The 8,752-nt window shown below is 43.6% G+C and overlaps 1 pseudogene; it reads left to right on the top strand.

Moving 5' to 3' along the window:
* The first annotated feature begins 249 nt into the window (after positions 1-249).
* On the top strand, positions 250-1,115 carry LOC142460775 (non-selective voltage-gated ion channel VDAC2-like; annotated as a pseudogene).
* The last annotated feature ends 7,637 nt before the right edge of the window (positions 1,116-8,752 follow it).

Raw genomic sequence — 8,752 nt, 5'->3', positions numbered from 1 at the left:
CCACCCCACTTCCATTTAGCAGTGCAGCACGTTAACCGATTCTGATACCCAAACTCAAAAAAAAAAAAAAAAACCCAAGGTAGGACTAGGCTGCTGTAGGCGAAACGGTGTCTCCTTCACTTCACCCTCCAGCCCCGGCAGCTGCAGCCCGACTGTGCGAGTCAAGTGGCCTCAGCTGCTAGCGGAGGAGCTGCCCTCGGGAGATCACCAGAACACTCCTCCCTGTCTCGCCATGGCGACGTACGGACAGAGCAGCACGCGGTCAATGTGCATTCCTCCATCATATGCTGACCTTGGCAAAGCTGCCAGAGATATTTTCAACAAAGGATTTGGTTTTGGGTTGGAGAAACTGGATGTGAAAACAAAGTATTACAGTGGTGTGGAATTCCAACATGTGGTTCATCTAACACAGACACTGGTAAACTTACTGGAACTATGGAGACCAAATATAAATGGTGTGAGTATGGTCTGACTTTCAAAGAAAAACAAACACTGATAGCACGCTGGGGACAGAAATTGCAATTGAAGACCAGATTTGCCAAGGTTTAAAGTTGACATTTGGTACTACCTTCTCGTCAAACACAGGAAAGAAAAGTGGTAAAGTCAAGTCTTCCTACAAGAGGGAGTGTACAAACCTTGGCTGTGATGTTGACTTTGATTTTGCGGGACCTGCAATCCATGGTTCAGCCGTCTTTGGCTATGAGGGCTGGCTTGCTGGTTATCAGATGACCTTTGACATGCCGAGTCAAAGCTGACAAGGAATAACTTTGCAGTGGGCCACAGGACTGGGGACTTCCAGCTACACACCAGTGTCAGTGATGGGGCAGAATTTGTATCAAAAGTCAATGTATCAAAAAGTCTGTGAAGATTTTGACAGGTCAGTAAACTTGGCTTGGACTTCAGGCACCGACTGCTCATTTTGGCGCTGCTGCAAAGTATCAGTGGGTCCCACAGCTTCCATTTCAGCAAAAGTCAACAACTCTCGTTTAATTGGGGTGGGCTATCCTCGGACTCTGAGGCCTGGTGTGACGCTCACACTGTCTGCGCTGGTGGACGGGAAGAGCGTTAATTCTGGAGGCCACAAACTTGGGCTTTCCCGGGAGTTGGAGGCTTAATCCAGCTGAAGAGACCTCTGGGAATGGGTATCAGAAGATCTGACCTTAATACATTTCCATTGTGACCAGCAGGCTTCCCCACCACCACCCAACCCCACGTCACCCCACCCAAAGGTGATCAAAAAACAAAGGATGATCTAAAAGCTGTATTTGAAACATTTTGAGAGTTGCTTGTTAGCTGGTTTCTAGTTCAATTGGTTATCTAGTTACGAATGCTGCAGTCTTGCAGTCACCTATACATAATTTAAATGTTTTAACTGTTAAATGTGCTATCCACCAATAATGAAATAGACCTTTATGAAAAAAACCCAACAACCAACAAAGCCTATCCTTAAACTCACTGCCATCAAGTTGATTCCAACTCCTTAGCGGCCTGATGGCTCAGGGGTTACACACTTGGCTGCTAATTGCAAGGTCTGAAATCCACCAGCTGCTCTGTGGGGAAAGGTGAGGCTCCCATAGAGAGTTACAGTCTTGGAAATCAACAGGGGCAGTTGGGCTCTGTCCCCAAGGGTCATCACTACGATTCTGTGCCCCAAAATGAGTATATTTCCAGGGAGTGAAAAGTCTCTTAAGATCGAGGCAAGGTGACCTGGTGGCACAGTGGTGACGCATGAGGCTGCTCACTGCAAGGTCAGCAGGATGGAAACGCCAGCTGCTCTTTGGGAGAAAGGCGAGACTTTCTACTCCCTTAATGAGTCAGTCTCTGAACTCCACAGGGGCATCCCTACCCTGTCCTCTAGGGTAGCTATGAGGAGGCATGGACTTGATGGCAGTGAAATGAGGTTTGGGGGTTTCTTTGGGTTCGGGGTTTTGAAGTCTAGGCAGTGGATTAGAAGGTAAGCTGGCTAGACTCAAGGCTCCCTGGAAGAATAGAGGTACACACACCACCACCACCACCACCACCCGCCCTCTTACCTCCCAGAGAATACCAGCTGCCCTATAGGGATTGTGCTCAACCCTGGGAATGCCCTATCTCTTGCAACTCCTTTCTTTCACAGAGGAAGAGAAGGGAGAGAGAGAGAGAGAAAGAGAGAGAGAGAGCTGCTAAATGGTTCCTTGCCCGCGTTAGGATTCCAGGAAGCCCTGTGTCTCTCACACCCTTCCCCTGACCACCAAGTGCTCCTCTTCTGTGTCCTAGCCCATGGCTGGACAAGTTGGCCAAGAAAGCAGCATTATCTGCTTTCCAGAAACCTCCATAAGCATAAATCCTTAGGGAAAATATGAGCAATTGTGGATTGTGAGCCCGATCCAGGAGCAGACAGCAGGTAGCACGAGGTTAAAGGTGCAGATAACCTCCACTTTTCAAATCGTCGGATACAGGGACAGTGAGTGACAAGCTTAGAACATTTGGCGTGACATATACCTTTAAAAACAACACCAACTCGTTGCCATTGAGTGGACTTCAACGTCTGGCAATCCTAGGGTTTTCTCTGCTGTGCCCTTTACAGAAAGAGATTGCCAGACTTTTCTTCAGCGGAACCACGAGGCGAGTTCAAACCACCAATCTTTCAGTTAGGAGTTGAAAGAAAATGGTGGGCACCCCGTTTTATCCCCCCTCGCTGCCATCAAGTCAATGCTGGCTCAGAGTGGCCCTATAAGACAGAGTAGAACTGCCTCCTGAGAACCTGCATCCTCACAGGAGCAGACAGCCTGGGTTTTCTCCCCTGGAGCGGCGTTGACCCCGTGCTTACCAGCTCAGTGTCACAGGCCACAATGCCACAGGGCTCTTCTGAACCCAAGCCAAAGTCCCTGCCATCAAGTCAATTCCGACTCCTAGCAACCTTATAGGACAGAACTGGTCCTGTGGGTTTCTAGGGCTATAGTTCCTGAGGGCAGGACAGAGCCTTATCTTTCTCCCATGGAGCTGATGATGATTTTGCACTACCGACCTTGTGGTTAGCAGCCCAACCCAACCCACTATGCCACCAGAGCTCCCTGAAGAATGGTTGAATCCACTTCTTCCAAAGGCTCCAGCTGCAAGAAAATAGAACTCGGCCCGAGCCGCCCTCGAGAAAACCCACGTGCTCGCTGTGAAACCCACTACACTGACCGTGTACGAACAACCTGAACGTGTCTGTTCTCCTTCTTTGTGTTTACCGGGGCCTGGGGGATGGTTTGGATAGCCAGCGTCTCCTACAATCACTGTTCTGGGAAGACCAAAGCAGTGATTTGGTTTTCTCACAGCAGATGTATTTCTAACAAGCAGTGACCTTTGAAATCAGGCTAGAGATGACTCCTTGCTAAAAATAACGAATGTGTTGTATTTAAATATTTCTATAACTGACTGGTGAGCTGAGAAATTTGACAGTATAATGAGGAAGACAAGCTGGAACTCAGAGAATCTGTGATCCATTAACTACTACTCAGGTATGCAATAGAATGTAAAGGATGCAGGAACCAGGTAACACAACGGCTAGGTGCTTGACTGCTCTGTGATAGATTAGTGGTTTGAACCCACACAGCAGCTCCACGGTAGAAAGACCTGGTGACCTGCCTCTGTAAGGAGTACAGACTAGGAAGCCCTTTGGGTCAGTTCTACTCTGTCACATGGAGCCACCATGAGTCAGAATGGACTCAGCAGCACCCAAGGGCACCAACAGAAGGCTGCAACAAGGACAGGGGCATTGAGAAGTAGTCAGAGTGAGGCCCAGAAAGATGGCTGTCGACTCTGGGGACCCCAATATGCAGCTGTGTGCTGATTTTAATGCAAATGACTCATCTCTTCTCATTCCTTCTCTCTTACAGTTGCACTATCCCCTTCTCATTTCTTTCAAAGGGAGGCCTTGGGTTTCCAGGATGCCACTCACCTATCATACTAGAGACCTTACATTGTTACTGAGGTGGTGGTGGTGGTGTGAGGTTGTTGTGCATAGGGACCCTATGTACAAAAGCACAAACACGGCCTGGTCCTACATCGTCCACACAACGGTTCTTAGGTTGGAGCCCAACGTTGCAGCCACGGTGTCAGTCCATCTCGTCCAGGCCTTCATCTTTTTTTGCTATCCCTCTCCTTTACCAAGCATGATGTCCTTCTTCAGGGACTGGTCTCTCCTGACAACATCTCCAAAGTATGTGCGATGGGGGCTTGCCATCCTTGCTTCTAAGGAAAATCCGTCTCTCCTTCTTCCAAGACAGATGTGTTTGTTCTTTCGACTGTCCACAGTGCATTCAAGATTCTTCACCTAAACCGTAGTTCAAATGCATTGATGTTGCTTCGTTTCCTTCCTTAGTCCATGTCCAACTTTCACATGCACACGAGGCATTTGAAATACCATTGGCTGGGATCGGGTGCACCTTAGTCCTCAAAGTAACCACCTTGCTTTTCAACACTTTGGAGAGATCTTGTGCAGGCGCTTTCCCCGATGTGATGTGCCCTTAGATCTCTTGACTGATGCTTCCATGAGCATTGATTGTGGACCCAAGCAAGATGAAATCCTTAAATATTTCCATCTATTCTCCTTTTATCATGATTCTATTTATTGGCCAAGTTGTGAGGATTGGGGTTGGTTTTCTGAGGTACCCCTATCCATCAGGGGCATCAAAATCTTCAAACTGTTTCAATCAACCCTCATCCTCACTACTCCATCAAATCCATCCTCTTCCTCGTCAATGGCCAAAATTTACCTCAACCCAATTGTAACTTTTCAGCAGCCTGTGCAAGTGGAAAGAACTGACGCAGAGAGGCCCAGCTACCATCAGTTCTGGGAAACCTTTGTTTCCACAGGCCTGAGAATCCCCTGCCCTTCTCAGGAATACCAAGGCAGGCGGGGAGCACCTGTAGGGGAACCCCCACTCCTACACAAAGAAAGCAGGTAGCCCAACCTGGAGGTAGCATCGCTACCCTCTCAGGAAGCACCAGCAATAACCCTAGCATCATTTAAAGTAAATTTTAAAGTGCTATTGGAACCAGATCCCACGAGAGTGTGGCAAACATGAACAGGGTGACTGCCTAGAATAGATGTAAATAGGAAACAAAGACTAAAATGCAGGCTCAGGCACTGACGTACCACTAATTGCATTAAATGTAAATAGCTTAAATACTCTTATGGGCAGAATTGATATTATAAAAATGACCAAATGACATGCTGCTTACAAGAGACTTGGCTCAAAAATGTGGAATAAAACTCAAAATAATAAAAGTAGACCAGGCTTACTGGTCAATATAAATAGATTGGGTTCTGAGACTATGGCCCTTAGTAACCATTCAGGTCTGGAGCTGAATTCACCCTTGTGGTAGAATAACCCACCATTTAAGATAGAAAGGGTGGCATCTAATTCATGACAAAGTTCAGCGGATTAGGAGAAAAGGAAACGAGTGGTGATACATTGAGGAGATTGTAATGATGAGGTGAAATAAAGGACGTACAAATTCTTCAGTGTGAAAGCTGATGACATTCTCTGGAAACCTTCACCTAATTCACAATAATAAGTTTGAGAGAGAGGGAGAGACTGAGAGAGACAGAGACAGAGAGAATCGTCTCAAATTCACTGGCATGGATTGCCTGAAAGTAAAAGATTAGCAAAATGTGTGTATTATGCAAACATTAATCTAAAAAAGCATAACTCTGCATACTCCAATTAGCAGAATATTCTAATGGGATATATTAATATCTGAGAAAGTACAGCTTCAGAGTGAATACAATTACTAGAACCAAGACAGATAGAACAAAATGACCAAAAAAAATCCAAGGGCTCAAGTAGAAAGAAAATGTTTTGAAAATGATGATGGCAACAAATGTACAAATGTGCTTGACATAATGGATGGATGTGTGAATTGTGATGAGTTGTTTGAGCCCCCAATAAAGAGATTTATTAAAAGAAAAAAAACTCTGAACAATGTAAAGAAAAAGTTTATTCTGATTGTTTAATGGGTGCTTTAAAATGTTTATTCCGATTATGCTGGGTAGAGTGTTTAATATATGCCTACTGGATTCTGTTGGTTGATTATGTTGCTCAGCCCTTCTATATCCTTCCTGATTTTTCTAATAGTTGTATTAGTTGCTAAGATGGGAATGTTAAGCTCTTTAAAAGTAATTGTGGGTTTTTATATTTCTCCTTTCAGTTTTTGCTTCATGTATTTTGAGGCTCATTTGTTTGGTGCATACACATTTAGTAATAGTATAACTTCTGATGGATTTTTTAGTCATTTTGTGCTATCTGCCTTGGTTCTAGCAATTTTATTCACTCTGAAGCTGTACTTTATCAGATATTAATATAGCCCATTAGAATATTCTGCTAATTGGAGTATGCAGAGTTATGCTTTTTAGAATAATGTTTGCATAATATATATTACAATATGCTGATGTAGAAATCAAGCAAGACTTAATGCAAAAACATGGATGGGAAGATTCAATTTAAAAGAAATTTCTCCCAAAATTGTTTAATAGATCTACAGCAATTTAGTGCTATCAAATTTGTGAACAGTATTTTATAGACATAAGCAGACTTATATAAAAATTATATATGAAGGCAGATAACCACTGCATTGTGGCTGGGCTATTCCAACTCCTGGCAATCCGATATAGAATTTCTTAGGCTTTCTAAATCCTTAGGGGAGGAGGTAGTAGCTTCATCATTCTCCCATGGAATGGTTGTTGGTTTTGGACCACTGACTCTGGGTTAGCTGTCCAACACTTACTGAACAGCAGGCAGAGGGCTCCTCTTGTTGCTAGGTGTCACTGAGTTGGGAGTGGCCCTATGTACACCAGTACCGTCATACGCTGACTGCCGAGTCTTCACAGCTGTTTCGATGTCTGAGTTTACTGTTGTAGCCACTGCATCAATACATCTCATGTCAGACCTTGTTCTTTTTCACTGCTTCCCCTCGCCCGCCCGCCCCCACTTTACAATATGTTGTCCTTCTCCAGGTACTAGTCTCTCCTGAGGACATGTAGACTGTATGTGAGACAAAGTTTCACCATCCTTATTTTGAGGGAGTATTCTGTCTATACTTCTTTCCAGACAGAGCCGTTTATTCTTCTGGCAGGTCACGGTACTGTCAGTCAGTATTCTTCATGAGCACCACAATTCAAATTCACTGCTCGTCCTTCAGTCTTCCTTATTTGATGTCCAACTTTTATATGTATATAAAGCTAATAAAATACCATGGCTTAGCTCAGGTAGTTCCTAGACCTCAAAGTACCATCTCTGTTTTTCAACACTTTAAAGAGGTCTTGTGCAACCGATTGACCCAATGCAATGAGTCATTTGATCTTTTGACTAATGCTTCCATGAGCATTGCTTGTACAAGCAAGACAAAATCCGTCCATCTTTTCTCCATGTATCATGATGCTATTTATTGGCCCACCTGTGAGGATTTGGTTTTCTTTGCATTGAGTTGTAATTCTTGATCTTCATCAGCAATGGCTTCAAGTCATCTTCACTTTCAGCCAGCAAGGTTGTGGCATCTACATATCAATTTGCGTATCAATCTTGATAAAGAATAAGGTGAGGAGAAGCACTCTGTCCATTACTTACCATGGATCAAACTTGTAGTCATCAATGCGAATCTGACTCCTGGCAACCCCTTGAGTCACAGAGCAGAAGTGTGCTCCGTGGGGTTTTCTTGGCATTAGTTATTATGGAAGCAAAGTACCAGGCCCTTATTCTGAAGTGTGAGTTTGAACCACCAAACTTTCAGTTAGTAGATAAGCATACAGCACTTATTACTAGGGCTTACCATTTATCCACTGTGATCAAGAAATGCAGTATTGGAAGAGAAATGGGTACATAGATCAAAAGAACCACAGTGAATTCAGAAATAGATCCACATAAATACACCCCACTGATTTTTTTACACAGGAACAGAAGCACTTCAAAGGCGGAAGGACAGTCTTTTCAATAAATGGTGCAAGGGCAATTGGATATCCATGGGCCTAAACCTCACACCACACTGAAAAATGAATGGAAAATGGACCGTGAGCTTAAATAGAAAAACGTTTTTAGTTTAGCTTGTTGTTGTTTTGTTGTTGTTGTTGTTGTTTATGAAGAAAGTTTCTGGAAACTACTACTTATAAACTACCAAGTCTTAGAATTGGCAGCAAAAGCATGACTCATAAAAGGAAAAATTAATAAATGTACTTTATCAAAATTGCACATGCTTTCTCTGTGACTGCTCATGTTAAGACTATGAAAAGATAAGCTACAGACTGGGAGAAAGTAAAATGCTAACTCTAGCGAAGGACCACTTGTACGATACGTAAAGCTTTAAAACCTTAAAAAAAAATCCATCACGGACAAATGCAGACTGAAGACAATGCAAAGATGGTCCATCAGCACATAAGTTATCAACATCATCAGTCCTTAGGTAAATGCTAATTAAAACTACAGTAGAACATCATTATATATTTATTAGAATGGATGAAATATAAAATAATGACAACATCAAATTCTGACACAAATGCAGAGCAATTTATGTACTGTTGCTGGGAATGCAAAATGGTATGGCCTCTCTGACATCTTGGCATTTTCTTAATAAATTGAACATGCAAATTACCGTATGGCTCACTATCTGCACCCACAGAAATGGCATTTATGTCCACACAAACACTTGTACATGAATAACTGCAAGAGTCAAGTATGGGAATTATCACAGCTGTCCTTCAGTAGGCAAATGGTTTGACAAACTGTAATAA

This window comes from Tenrec ecaudatus, chromosome 11 (genome assembly GCF_050624435.1).
Source record: "Tenrec ecaudatus isolate mTenEca1 chromosome 11, mTenEca1.hap1, whole genome shotgun sequence".
In the NCBI taxonomy this organism is placed as follows: Eukaryota; Metazoa; Chordata; class Mammalia; order Afrosoricida; family Tenrecidae; genus Tenrec; species Tenrec ecaudatus.
Note: the sequence above shows the minus strand (reverse complement) of the source record. Positions and strands in the feature narration are given on the sequence as shown.